Source organism: Arvicola amphibius, chromosome 13, assembly GCF_903992535.2.
Source record: "Arvicola amphibius chromosome 13, mArvAmp1.2, whole genome shotgun sequence".
Classification (NCBI taxonomy): domain Eukaryota; kingdom Metazoa; phylum Chordata; class Mammalia; order Rodentia; family Cricetidae; genus Arvicola; species Arvicola amphibius.
Genome location: NC_052059.1, coordinates 23,387,198 through 23,403,148, shown reverse-complemented (window position 1 = coordinate 23,403,148; position 15,951 = coordinate 23,387,198).

The window sequence follows — 15,951 nt, the reverse complement described above, 5'->3', positions numbered from 1 at the left end:
ACATCATTTTCAGTCATTACAAGCTTACACTGGTGGCTACAATGTTTAGCATTTTCCACATATTTATTGTGATTAATAAGAGTCTCAATACAATAACTTCTCTGAAGACTAGTATATAGATAATAAAGCCACCTAGAGCTACTATGGTTTATTCCTCCCAACATAATAGATCTATCTGTTATCTACAGTAAGCAAAGTCATCTTTATATTCCTCAATTTTACCATGACTAATGTGTGATTAAATTTAAATATTGTGATCTTTCATCAATTATTTCCCATTGACATTTACAGCAACACTGAGGCACAACATGGATGACACAGGAGATAAAGCAGGTTTGTTTTGAGCTTAAAACTATAATCTGATTCTAAACATATATGCAAGAATCATGCGATTTTCTTTATAGGGCCAGATAATCAAATGTAAACCCATAAATTTCTGAAGAGCAAATATTGACAACTCCAGTTGCAGGCTAGCAAAACGTAACCCTCAAAATCTAATTTGAAGTTGCTGCCCTAACCACAGAAGTGTAAAAATGCTCATGAGTAGTTTGTGTGTCTTTCAGCATCATAAGAAGCTAAGAGCAAAAACATCCTGGAAGCATAATGAATTGAATGAGAGATCCCTGGATCAATCAGCACTAAGAGTTGAAAGCTGGTGGAAGTTAAGAATTACGAAGAATGGTAGCAAAAATCTTACTTTGCCTATAGATGCTGAGTGCTTGTGAGCAAACTTTCCTATGAGGCTATCACAGAGACGTGAAGAAAAGGGGAACCACAGAGGTTGGTCCATTTCTTGACTGCGTCTCGTTTAGTTGATTATAGTTTAAGAGACAGAAGAACAGTTAGTCATACCAGGGATGGATACTGTTTAATTAAAAGTAAAAAAAAAATGTAGTGCAAATCTAATTTAATAGCCTATTTAGTATTTTTAATTAAAAATGTTTCAAACTGTTGAAATTAAAGATAATTCCCAAGATATTTCCTTTAGAATATCTTATAGATCCCTTATAAATCTACCACATGTACTGGCAATTGCACTTACTGTCCATTTTTTTAAACTCTTCAATATTATATATAGCACAAATTCAGTGTGTTCAAGTCATCGAGCTGAATATAAGGAAAGAAAACCTCATGTCTGTAGTGATTTCTTTGCTGTGACTCTCCAGCGGCATCCACTTCTTGTTCAGTAGAGCTGCTGAATATCACTTTGTCCTTCTCTTTTCTGCAGCCTCGGAGGCATTTTAGCAGCAGAAATTCCTCAAGAGTTGTGTTCTGTACTTTGATTTATTCAGTGCCAAAGTGATTTAGTTCAGATTTCATTCATCTCATTTGCTGATTTCAGGTTTTTTTTTTTTTGGACAAAAAAAATGAAAACAGTCCACTGAAATTTCCTTTGATAATTATAAATATGCAGCAAGGGACTTTTTTTCCTGGCAGCTTCTGTACTGAATAAAAGCTTATTTCTTTCCAAAACTACTCCTATTACTGGCCTTCACTAGATGCACTTTGGTGTTCTTTTATAAGTAATCTTTTCATATGTTTTGTTTGAGACTTTTATGCATCCACACACTGTGTTTTAATAATTCTCTCCATATTCCTTATACTCTAATTCCTTCCCTATCCTCTATACCATGTCTCCCTCTCAACTACATTTGTTCTTTTTACATTTGAGATATGTGTTGTCTGTGCATGCATGCGTACAGGATCATCTAGATTCCAGACCTTTTACAAGATTCATCCATTAAAAATAAATAATTTCTCCTACAACATGTATCACTGGCCCCTTTGCTTGCAGTGAGAATTCAAGATCACTTCCTGCATCCATGCTGAGATTATTGCTGACTTTTATTTTACACATTGTTCATGCTGCCACAGGAGCCTTGAGTTCACATGTTCAACTCTACTGCCCTGTCTATCAAATATGAATTGACAGCCGACTACCATTATGTCTAGAACTTAGGATATTTTTACCTACTTTTTCCTGATGATCCCAAGGCCCTGGGGGGGGGGATGTGGATATGACATTTACCCCATTTACCATGGAACACTGTGCACTTTCTCATTCTCTGAATGCTGACATTTTTTCTGTATTAAACACCATACACTTTAATGATTATTTGATAATAGTAGAGATAAATTTTGTGGATAAAGATAAGCACTTAGTGCACAGTGTGCTATTATATAAATTTAACAGAAGACTAGTTTTAGCATCTCCCCCAAAGACCTATGACTTCGTCAGCCATGGGTTTTTGGACCAGTCAACAGTACCAGGAATAAGTTCTATTATGTGGAGTGGGTTTGAATTCATCCACGATCTTATTGCTACTTCCATGATAGTCATGCCACTATTTCACAGTGAACCTCTACTACCAGGCTTGTCATGACTGCTGCTTTCAGAACTCTCAACTGGGAAACAGTGATGATCATTTCCTTCCTCTAGTAGAATGCATAAAGCCTTCCGGTACTGGCGCATCACTGGAGAAGAAGCTTCCTGGTCAGTCACTCTTGTTTTATTCCGTATCCTGTGACTTGAATGTGAGGTGTCTTACTATCAAGTTCTGGAGGGTATCAAAAAGCAATTATAAAGATTTGTAGTGTTTGGGAATCTATGGACCCTTTCTGACCAACAATGAAAAGATTTACCCAATACCTGGCAAAGGGCTTTTGTTAAGTAACCTATAGTATACATGGGGGGACTATGTCCCCATTATAAGATAGCTCCAATTAAAATACTTTTATAGTTGTGTATGTCTGTAATTTAGGAAGCTTCTACAATTACTAGGTTTGTATATAGCATTTTTAACACTCTTCGAGTATGACTTAATCTTCCAGGTACTCTCCTCTACAATATTCTTGCATTTCTCATTGACTTTAACAATTTCTATTTTATCAATCCACTTTCCCTTTTCATAACATCTGATTTCTGAACCTTGCTTTGAAATATGGCACCATGTTTCCTTACTATCTTCTACCTTCTATGGGTACTCAAGGACCTTGGTCTTAGCATAGAGTGGGGAACCCTGATGGCTCCTTGGCCTTGAGAGGGAGGGAGGGGAGGTATGGGTGGAGGGGAGGGGAGGGAAGGGGGAGAAGGAGGGGAGGGAAGGGGGAGGAGGAGGGAAGGAGATGGAAATTTTTAAATATAAAAAAAATAAACCATGAGGAAAAAAAATTAAAAACAAAACAAAACAAAACACAAGTTAGCATACATATATGAGAAAATATGTGACTTTTTTTCCTGTGTCTTGTTTACCTCAAAACGAATGACTATTTTTAGAATGAACTATTTGCCTACAATGTCTATTATGCCATTCTTTTAAGAACTACTTCTTTTTTGAGGTAATATTACATTATTTACCCGTCTCTTTCCTCTCTCCAAACCCTCCCACATATATTTACTTGTTCTGTTTCAAATTTATGGTCTCTTTTTAAATTAGTTTTTGTTATTTAGACACACACTAAGCATAAATATCTGATTAGTGTATATATTACTACTTGCGTGTGTGTATGTGTGTGTGTGTGTGTGTGTGTGTGTGTGTGGCTGATCATTTGATATTAGATAAAAAGTTGTTATGCTCTTCCCTTTCTAACACTGTTTTGCCTTCTCTCACCAGCCCTTAGCTGCCTGAATTGCTTTTGTATGGATGAGGGCTTTTCCTGTCTGCATTATCATGTCGACACTTATGATTATTGTCCTTGTTTAGACATTTATATTCTTGAGACTTTATGGATGTAGCTTCTGCCATTCTCAGGAAACAGTCTCACAGAAAACGCATGGATCTTCTGTCTGTAACCTTCTTTCCAGCCCACTTCCAAAAGGATTCATTAGCCTTAGGTGCAAGTGTTGTGCGGTTAATGTATCAGTTGGAACTAGGTTCCACGACTCTGCATTTTCATTGGTTAAGTTTCTGTAGTGGTCTCTGTCTGTTGCAAAGAAATATTTCCTCCATGAGGGGTGAGGATGACTCTGATCTGTGGGTATGAAAAAAAAAGGTGTTGGGTTATTCACTTAGTGTTTATTCTGGCTCCATCTATTTACCTGAAAATTTCTCTAAAGCCACACTAGCATTTGTCACTGTCTGTTGTTGCTAATATTATATTATATTATTGTATCAATATGAATAGTAATGATTCTATTTAAGAAGGGATCTCAAACTACTTTTAGTTCTCACATTCCTGATACTAAAGATGTTAAACCTTTTGTATACATTGCTAAGCCATTAGTATTTTTTTCTCATGAAAATTATTTAATTCTATGCTCAAATTTGCAATTACATTGTTTATTTGCTGATGTTAAGCATTCCATATATAATACATATATCTGAATGCACATATACACACACACATATATATATGTATATATGTACACATCATATGTATATATTCATCCTTTTGTTAGATGTAAATCTGCTACTGTTTTTGCCCATTTTGTAGCGTGCTGCTTCATATAAATTGTGGTGTCCTTAGGTGTATAGAAACTTCTTAATTTTTGTCATTCTATTTTTCAATTGTTGGTCTTTAATGCCTGTGCTGTTTGGAAAGCTATTTCTTGTGCCTGTAAGCTAAAGCTTGTTTATTACTTTTTCATTCTAAGATTCAGGAGATCAGGTCATATGTTGAGGTTTTTTGATTTATGGAATTTAGTTTTCTTCAAAATGAGAATAAGCAGTTTAATTCTTCCACATACAGCAATCCAGCCTGACCAACATCAGTTGTTGTAGAACCTGACTTCTTTTCAGTATGAACTTCTGGCTTTCATTCAAAATCCATGTAGTTATAGATGCATAACCTGTTTTGTGGTTCTCAATTATATATGATGTCTCAACACACACTCATTATTTTTGTTTAATACCTTAATTTGAGAATATAAATGAAAACTTTTTGAGACAATGCCCAAATATTCGGTACTATGAAAGAAACTTATACCAAAAATGTAGAAAAATATAACAATAACTTTTAAAAATGCTAATAAGAAAAGTATAACAGATTATAAAATGAAAAATGAACTACAACAACACAACAACCATGTTAAAACATTTAAAAATTATACATGTCAAGGGATGTATGACTTTTGATCAATATATTCTCATAGATTAGGATGATCATGATTGAGTATGAAATATTTAAAAAAAATTTAACTCCTGTATTTCATTTCTCCGCTTACTGGCAAAATGAGTTGAAGCTCAATAAAATGATTTGTGACTTAGTTCAGAAATAGTTTCTTAAACTTTTGAAAACTACAAGACTACTTTTGGTTCATTGTCAAATGACACATTAGATGACCTATAATTTGTATATATTATTCTATGCTTCCATCATTATCGTGAATTTGTCAAGTTTGCTGGCACTGGTTTCTTTAGTTTATGAGATATCTAAAGATTTTCAACTATTTTCATTTACATGAATTTAGTAAAATTTTTTTTTAAAAAATTGCATTTTCCTTTGTATTATTAGATTCTAATAATAGAAGGCGGTAACATTCAAGTTGGTAGATGTTGGATAGATATAATTACCAATAGATGTCTTCAATATTGAAGGTGTTTTAAATACTACCAAATTATTTAGGCAAGTGACATTGTTGAGGAAAAACCAAACATGCTTGAAATATTAAAATTTGTCGAAAGCTGAAGGGATGTCAAATGGAAGACATCCCCAGTGTTAAGGAAGTGCTGGCTAACATTTTTCAGGTGAGACTACATAACATGAACCCCAGTTGTAAACTATTGATGCAGCAACAAATAAGATGGTGGTTAGGATTGCTCCGCGAGCCGGGAATAAGCTGGAGGACTCTAATTCAATGTAAACAGCCCCAGCACGGAGAGGAGGGATAGAAATCACAACAGAGCAGGTTAAAGAAATCGATTCCGCTCTACCAATCCAAACGTGTGGGCTTATTGTGAAATCCTGACTGTTACAGAACCCATATTAGTCTCAAAATCTTACGGCTAGGAAATAGCATTTGTTTCAGAGAGAAAAATGAAAAAAGGAGAACATGCAGTCAGTTTCACCAAGAAAATTTCTATCTTTTAGTGCAAACACAATTAAATTCTATTTCAGAGGTGGTTTAGAGGTCAGTGTCGGAGCTATTACTTTGTGTGAATCTTTGAGCATCATTTTAAACACAACAACAAACTTTAAATAATTCATACAAGTTCTTTATGTTTTGTTACAAAAGGAAAAGAGGGAAAAAACTATTAAGGTGAACTATTAAGCTATCTAGGTTCCAAAAATATATGCTAATAAAACCACATAACCATTTTCCTATATTCAAAGGTTTCTTTATTTAAACCATTGTTTAATAGATTATACTTTCTATTTTGTCATTTATTTTTTTCTCATCTTTTTTATTAGAGATTTCCATCTCTTCCCCTCCTCCTCCCCCTTCCCTCCCCTCCCTTCCACCCATACCCCCACTCCACCCCTCTCCAAGACAAAGAGCCATCAGGGTTCCCTTAACTATGTTAAGTCCAAGGTCCTCCCAGCTCCCCCTAAGTCCAGGAAGGTGAGCAACCAAACTGACAAGGCTCACAGTGAGCCCGTCCATGCTGTAGAGTTCATGTTCATTGCCGTTGTCCTTGGTTTCTCAGTCCTCCTCCACCGTCAGCCACATTCAGAGAGTCCGGTTTGGTCCCCTGTTCCATCAGTCCCTTTCCAACTGGACTTGGTGGTCTCCCGTTAGATCTGTCCCACCGTCTCAATGGGTAAATGCACTCCTCACGGTCCTGACTTCCTTGCTCATGATCTCCCTCCTTTTGCTCCTCATCAAGACCTTGGGAGCAGAGTCTGGTGCTCCTATGTGGGGCTCTGTCATTTTCTCCATCCAATGCCAGGTGAAGGTTCTATGGTGATATGCAAGATATTCATGAGTATGACAATAGGATCTGGACCTTTCTGGCATCCTCTCCTCAGCTGCCCAAGGACCTAGCTTGGGGCATCTCCCTGGACACCTGGGAACCCCTCTAGAGTCAAGTCTCTGCCAACCCTAGAATGGCTCCCTTAACTAAGATATATAATTCCTTGTTCCCATATCCACCCTTCCTATATCCCAACCATCCTATTCCCCCAAGCTCTTCCCATCCTCCACTTCACACTTTTCTCTCCCCATTCCCCCATCCCCCATCCCACCCCACCCCCATGTTCCCATTTTTTGTCCGGCAATCTTGTCTACTTCCAGTATCCAGGAGGATAACTATATGTTTTTCTTTGGGTTCACCTTCTTATATAGCTTCTCTAGGATTTTTTACGAATTATAGGCTCGATGTCCTTTATTTATGGCTAGAAACCAATTATGAGTGAGTACATCCCATGTTCATCTTTTTGGGCCTGGGTTACCTCACTCAGGATGGTGTTTTCTATTTCCCTCCATTTGCATGCAAAATTCAAGATGTCATTATTTTTTACCGCTGAGTAGTACTCTAATATGTATATATTCCACACTTTCTTCATCCATTCTTCCACTGAAGGGCATCTAGGTTGTTTCCAGGTTCTGGCTATTACAAATAATGCTGCTATAAACATAGTTGAACAAATGCTTTTGTAATATGATTGGGCATCTCTTGGGTAAATTCCCAAGAGTGGAATTGCTGGGTCCTGGGGTAGGTTGACCCCAAATTTCCTGAGAAACCTCCACATTGCTTTCCAAAGCGGTTGCACAAGTTTGCATTCCCACCAGCAATGGATGAGTGTACCCCTTACTCCACATCCTCTCCAGCAAAGGCTATCATTGGTGTTTTTGATTTTAGCCATTCTGACAGGTGCAATGGAAGAAAGAAAGCACCTTCAACAAATGCTGCTGGCATAACTGGATGTTAACCTGTAGAAGAATGAAAGTAGACCCGTGTCTATCACCATGCACAAAACTCAAGTCCAAATTGATTAAAGACCTCAATATCAATCTGAACACACTGAACCTGTTAGAGGAGAAAGTGGGAAGTACTCTACAACATTTGGGCACAGGAGACTGCTTCCTATGTATAGCCCCAGCAGCACAGACATTAAGGGCAACATTGAATAAATGAGACCTCCTGAAGCTGAGCAGCTTCTGTAAAGCAAAGGACACTGTCACTAAGACAAAAAGGCAGCCTACTGACTGGGAAAAGATCTTCACCAACCCCGCAACAGACAAAGGTCTGATCTCCAAAATATATAAGGAACTCAAAAGACTAGACTTTAAAATGCTAATTAACCCAATTAAAAAATGGGGCACTGAACTGAACAGAGAATTCTCAACAGAAGAAGTTCGAATGGCCAAAAGACACTTAAGGTCATGCTCAACCTCCTTAGCAATCAGGGAAATGCAAATCAAAACAACGTTGAGATACTATTTTGTCATTTATTAAACAATAAAAGTAGTTGTTTAAATAATTAGTCTATAAGTGGTCTTTTTAAAAAAGTTATTAGATTTTTAAAAAATATCAATCCAAGTTTTGCTCTTTCCCCTCCTCCAATTCTCTCCACACACCCTCACAGCCCACCCCATCCAATTCTCAGAGAGGATAAGGCACATTGCTTTTTGGAAGTCCAAGGCCCTCCCTACTATATCTAGGCTGAGCAAGGTATGCATCCAAAGAAAATAGGATCCCCAAAAGGCAGTACATGCAGTAGGGGTAAATCCTGGTGCCACTGCCAGTGGTCCCTCAGTCTGCCCCAGCAATTCCACTGTCAACCACATTCAGAGGAACTAGTTTGGACCTATGCTTGTTCCTTCCCAGTCCAGCTGAGTTGGTGACCTCCTATTAGCTCAGGTAAACTGTTTCAGTGTGTGAACCCATCTTTGCTCATATTCTCATTCCTTCCACTCTTCAACTGCACTTTGGGAGTTCAGTCCATTGCTCCAATGTGGGTCTCTGCCTTTGGTTCCATCAGTTGCTGAATGAAGGTTCTATAGTGATATTTAAGATATTCATCATTCTGACTACAGGGCAAGTCAAGTTTGCATTCCCACCAGCAATGAAGTGTTCCCTTTACTCCACATTCTCTCTAGCATAAGTTATCATTGGTGTTTTTTTTTTTTTTATCTTAGCCATTCTAATAGGTGTAACATGGTATCTCAGAGTTGTTTTGATTTGCATTTCCCCGATGGTTAAAGATGTTGAACATTTCCTTAAGTATCTTTTGGCCATTTGACATTCTTCTGTTGAAAGTTCTCTTTTTAGTTCAGTACCCCATTTTAATTGAGTTATTTAGACTGTTAATGTCTAATTTCATGAGTTCTTTATATATGTTGAAGATCAGTCCTTTGTCTAATGTGGGGTTGATGAAGATCCTTTCCCATTCAGTAGGCTGCCTTTTTTTCTTCTTGACTGTATCCTTTGCTTCACAAAAGTTTCTCAGTTTCAGAAGGTCCCATTTATTTATCGTTGCTCTCAGTGTCTCTTCTACCGAAGTTATAAGTAGGAAGTGGTTTCCCGTGCCCGTGCATTGAAGACACTTTCTTTTCTATCAGGTACAGTGTGGTCGGATTTATATTGAGGTCTTTAGTCCATTTGAAATTAAGTTTTATAAATGGCAATAGATATGGATCTATTTTCATTCTTCTACATGTTGACATCCAGTTATACCAGCACCATTTGTTGAAGATACTCTCATTTTCCATTGTATAATTTTAGCTTCTTTGTCAAAAATCAGGTGTTTATAGGTGTGTGGATTAATAACCGGGTCTTCAATATGATTCCATTGGTCAACCTCTCAGTTTGTATGTCAGTACCAAGCTGTTTTCATTACCATAGCTCTGTAATAGAGCTTGGTGTTAGGGATGCCTCAGGAATTTCCTTAATAAACAATCCTGTACAATAAGAGATCATTTTTTTAAGAAACCCAATGACTTTCAGAATAAATCTGTTTGACCTCATGTTGATGTAAGTAAGGTGCAGAACAAAAATACAAACAAGAAATTGTCTTGCTTTGTCTGAATCTTTTTAGTTGCATTATGGCCTTGATGAAGGAAGTAAGCCTTGTACCATTTTCCGTCTGCTTGCTCTGCATCAAACTTATGGTTGAGGGTGTGAGTTTCCTACTCTGATGAAAATCTCTGCCCCTTTCTGCTTCCTGCAATGATGGAATCTTCTTCCACTGAAACCATCAGCTTTTGGTGATGTTCTTTATCACAGCAACAGAAAGGTAACTAATATATGGACTTCTGCTAATGACTTTAATTTTAGTAAATTGTCTTTGGAGTGAATAAATTTTTTTTTATCAAAATAAATATTTATTAACATTTACTGTTTATGTACACCTATAATAGCAAATGTGCAAATATGGGCTTAAAACCATAACACCAAAACAAACATAAGCAAATATTATCAGTAGTGCCACCATCAGGCAATCATGTTAAATGTCTTTTAGATATTGTATTCTTTTTCAAAAATCTATTCAGAGGCAAAATACCCAGGAAACTTTTGCCTCTTAACTTAAAAGTAGCGGTATATGAATATATTTCCATCTTTTTGTCCAGCTAGCAAGTGAGGGATACAGGATGCTCTGCTTGGCACCACTACTGTGAACAACATTGTGATCTGGAACTTAAAAACTGGCCAACTCCTGAAAAAGGTGCACATTGACGACTCTTACCAAGCTTCAGTCTGTCACAGAGCCTATTCTGAGATGGGGCTCCTATTTGTTGTTCTGAGTCATCCTTGTGCCAAAGAGAGCCAGGCCTTTGGAAGCCCCGTGTTTCAGCTTCTGGTGATTAACCCTAAGACAGCTCAGAGTGTGGGTGTTCTGCTGTGCTGCCTTCCTCAAGGGCAAGCTGGAAGGCTCCTGGAAGGGGATGTGAAGGATCATGTCGCAGCAGCAGTCCTGACTTCTGGGACGATTGCCGTTTGGGACTTGACGCTGGGGCACTGCACTGCTCTCCTCCCACCTGTCTCTAATCAGAATTGGTCTTTGGTTAAGTGGTCAGTTACAGATTCTCACTTGCTAGGAGTGAATAAATTTTTTGCATTTCATTTTTTATTTTTATTAAAAATTTCCGCCTCCTCCCCGCCTCCCATTTACACCCCTCCCCCTCCACTCACCCTCCCTCTCCTGACCAGAAAGCAGTAAGGGTTCCCTGCCCCGTGGGAAGTCCAAGTTCCTCCCGCCTCCATCCAGGTCCAGGAAGGTGAGCATCCAAACAGGCCAGCCCCCCCCCCCCCTCCAAAAAAAGCCTGTATGTGTAGTAGGATCCAAATCCACTGTCATTGTCCTTGGCTTCTCAGCAGCCCTCATTGTCTGCCATGTTCAGGGAGTCCGGTTTTATCTCATGCTTTTTTAGTCCCAGTCCAGCTGGGCTTGGTAAGCTCCACATAGATCAGCCCCACCATCTCAGTGGATGGGAGCACTCCTCGCAGTCCAGACTTCCTTGCTCATGTTTTCCCTCCTTCTGCTCCTCATTTGGACCTTGGGAACTCAGTCCGGTGCACCAATGTGTGGCTCTGTCACTATATCCATCCATCGCCAGATGAAGGTTCCCTCATGGTCCTGACTTTCTTTCTCATGTTCTCCTTCCTCTGCTCCTCGTCAGGACCTTGGGAGCTCATTCCGGCGCTCCAATGTGGGGCTCTGTCTCTATCTCCATCCATCGCCAGGTGAAGGTTCTATGGTAATATGCAAGAAATTCATCAGTATGGCTATAGGACCTGGCCTTTTCTGGCTCCCTCTCCTCAGCTGCCCAAGGAACTAGCTGGGGGCATCTCCCTGGATACCTGGGAACCACTCTAGAGTCAAATCTCTTAATAATCCTAGGATGGCTCCCTTAATTAGGATATATGCTTCCCTGCTCCCATATCCACCCTTCCTATATCCCAAGCATCCCATTCTCCCAAGCTCTCCCCATCCTCCCCTTCACGCTTTTCTCTCCCCATCTCCCCTTGCCCCTACCCCACCCCACCCCCAAGTTCCTAATTTTAGCCCGGCAAACTTTTCTACTTCCAATATCCAGGAGGATAACTATATGTTTTTCTTTGGTTTCACCTTCTCATTGTCTTCTCAAGGATCACGAATTATAGGCTCGATGTCCTTTAATTATGGCTAGAAACCGATTATGAGTGAGTACATCCTTAATTGAGGAATGGTTTCTAAGACCTGGAAGATGCCAAGAATGCTCCTCATGTAATTACATACATTTATATCAATGAAAACGTGAAATAACTTTGCATTTCTAAGCAAATTGGGCTAAGAGCAATTTCTAAACCCGGACAAAATAACTTGGATTATCCATAATTTTGCTTCTCTTTTTCCTGGTAACATGTTACAAAAGCATAAAAAAGTGGTTTAAATTGCCACCAAAAAACTCACAGGGTGAGCAAAACTCATACAGAGACATTAACAGAAACATGGCTTAAGGTAGGCTGAAGGGATGCTATAATAGCCTAAATCATTATGTACTATCTGTGTTCCAAAAACTGCTGCCAAAGGACCTGTCCGGAGACTGTTCTGCTTATGACTTCTCCAGCTCTCACGTCCCACCTGCATGTTGGTGCCACTGCTACTTTGGCCTCCCACACAAGTTCACTTTTCCTCGACCTACCCCTTGCTATATGCAACTCTGGTTACTGAATCAAAGTCTAGGGTGAATTCATCTAACTGATACACAGTAAACTAAGTGTAAAATCTAGTTGGGATTGAAAAAGAATGAAAAAGAAATCTTGAAAATCAGCTTGTAATGAATTGTAAAATACATTCCCGCACTAAGTCAGAATGGCAGACAGCTGCAACCAGAGAAGAATGCATTATTCCACAGAGGTCACACAGCAGTTCCGAAAACCTTTAACTCGTACCCCTTTGCCCAATTATTGCCTGTCAAAAAATTTGTAATGACCTCAGATTGGCTTTACTATTCCCAGAAAATCCTGATGGCTCATGCTCAGCCAAATCCTTAAGTTTCCATAGGTTCTTCTGTAAAGAAACTAACACAACACTTGTCCCTATTCTATGAGACTATCTTAGTATTTTTTAACCAAAGCCCAGACTCTACAAAAGTTGTTCATTTCTTCCTAGTTTTTGAGTTGGATTACACAATAATCTTTATTATCCTTTTCTTGCTGTGAATCAGTAAATCACTCTATGGGACCACAGTGTATCCTGCCTTTTTTGGTCTGACTAGGTTTAAGCCAGAATCAGGCAATGTTTTAACAGAAGTGTGTCAAAGTGGTGTTTTTGTTATTTCCTTTGATTTTTATTATTTTATATTAGGGGTAGGGATTATATTTTTCAGAGGTGCCCATAAAGCACAGAGGATTATAAAGATAATATTCCCCCAGAGTAAAATTTCCCAGAAGAATAAAAGGGACATTTGCTTATTAGTATCCATTTCTAATTTTTTAACTCTAGTATATTTTCTTACATTTTATATTCTTCAAATTAAAAATGTAATTTCCAATTTCAGTCATTTATTATTTTATTCATGATGATGAGCTAACTTCTCAGTTTGTTTGATGTATGCTGCATCTCATTCATTTCTTACTGGCTCAAAAAAAGAGACATTCAAAAAAAGTGATAAAAATGATCTACCGGATGTATCTGGCATATTTTATTGTATATATCTAGTATTTTCATTACATTGATTAAATATTTATAAGGATGCCACATTGCTATAGAAGTGCTTGACACAGCATATTGGAACACATTCTCTTTGGAGAGATACCTTGCTCTGCCTAGATAAAGGGGGGCAGTACTTGATCCTGGCTCAAAGTGACATGTCAGACTTTGTTAACTCCCCACGGGATGTCTTACCCTTTCTGAGGAGTGAATGGGTGGTAGAGAAAGGGAAAGGTGGTGGAACAGGAGGAGGGGAGGGAGTAGGAACATGATAGCTATGTAAAGCTGAAAAAAGATTGAATTAGAAAACTTAAAAAATATTATGGACAATGTTACAATAAAAATATTCTTCTGCATGGACGGGCTCTGTGGGAGCCTTCTCAGCTTGGTCGATCACCTTCCTGGACCTGGGGGGAGTTGGGAGGACCTTGGTCTTAGCATAGAGTAGGGAACCCTGATGGCTCCTTGGCCTTGAGAGGGAGGGAGGGGAGGTATGGGTGGAGGGAAGGGGAGGGAAGGGGGAGAAGGAGGGAAGGGAAGGGGGAGGAGGAGGGGAGGGAGGGGGGAGGAGGAGGGAAGGAGATGGAAATTTTTAAATATAAAAAAATAAACCATGAGAAAAAAAATATATTTTTATAAATGAAGACTTTTATAATATTATGTGTATATTTAACATCTTTCTGAATAAAGACTCAAATGAACTTAATTCTACGATTACACAAATTCTTATGATTCTCTGTTATAACATGGAAACTTTCTTAAAGATGAACTAGTTAATCTAAAACAATGCTCTTAAACATTGGTATTAAATATATAGCAAATCAATAAGGTTAATTAATTGCTAAATTTATTTGGTTTTGTAGTAGAAATGAACTATGACTTTACTCCGTAATAATAATTTGAATTTGTGGAACACACTATTCATCTTTCAACTCTCACGACAAACAACTCAAAGTTTAGCATGATTGTTTCACTTTTCCTGCAAAGCAAATCTGTAGCACAACTCAATTAATCAATTACAAACACATGCATCTCACTTACTTAAAAATGCTGTGACATTAATTGAATAACAGATAAATGTTTTATTTCTAAAAATATGTTTCAGATATTTAGCTGATTGGGAAGACTATAGTGATCTATACTTGAAATGTAGAATTTGAATTTAGATTTTTGGGTTCCATAATATTACTTTATAGTACATTGCAATGGGATATAATATAAAGAGATGAGGGTTTAGTGTGTAGAGGGAGGTGATAAGGTCAGGTGGTACTTATTAGTACATGAGCTAAAGATAATGTGTTTGTTGTTAAATTTATTTTGGGTTTGGAGCTGATAAAGTGCCATGCACAGCGCCCCAGTGTCTGCGCTCTGTGCACTAGAACCCAGTTACCGAGCTTCGGGCAAGGGGGCTGGATGTTAAAATACACAGTCACACACAGACCGAGAGACAGCGACATGGGTCAACCTTGAATTCCCCAAGAATGCCCCCTTTATTGTGTTCAGGGGCAGATTATATAGAGACAGCCACACCCCAGCCAAACCCACCAGAAATCACTCTCCTGCCATCAGGAGCTCCTGAAGGTCTCGTGCTCAGAGCAGCTGTAGGCACTCAGCTCAGAGGATTACAAGAAATTCAGGCTCTGGGGTCTCACTGCTCCCAACATAAAAGTACAAAAGTCATACAGAAGCCCAGGCAGCAAAAATGAAATAGAAGAAGAAAACCTTGTTTCGATTTTTGATGTGGGCAAAAGGCTATAAACAGAAAGTCCTTTGAGGTGACTTCAGATTGTCCTTAGCTGCCATATTCATGGGATGGGGAATCCAGTAGGAGACACAAAAGCTGGTAGTGTGATGGTATTTACTGGAAGGATTACATAAAGGGAAGATTCTTCCTGAGAGTGGTTTGCTCCCTGCAGCAACAGCTAAAGTTCATCCTAGGTTAAATCTGCTGTTCCTGCATTTCTGTTCTTGGCTTCTCCTACCAAGGTATCTGGACTAGAGTTGCTGCTCAGTTTCTTTGATGTACTAAAATGGACTGAAGACCACAGGCTTATTACTATCCCAAATAACAGATTGGAATTGTTGAGATATCCAGTTTCATATTCTAAACAGCTGCCAGGTTTTTAGCTTCTGTCATGCAGACAAACCCCATTGGCCTACAATTTATACTGTGTAAAAGAGTGTAAAAGAATCTAACATATATGCTTTTCATGTATATGTAGTCATTTTGTTCTTTTCCATTAGTCCTGGCTACAGTAACCCAGAGAGACAATTACTGTCTAATAACACGATGGTAAGACAAGGTACTTCCAAATTTTCTCAAAACTTTGATGAATTTCAGACATGTCTGTTTCTGTCTCTAGGCTCTTGCCTTTCCCTTCTTAAGTTTATTTAAACAAACAACTATAGATTCCTTATCTGTCACTCTGATAT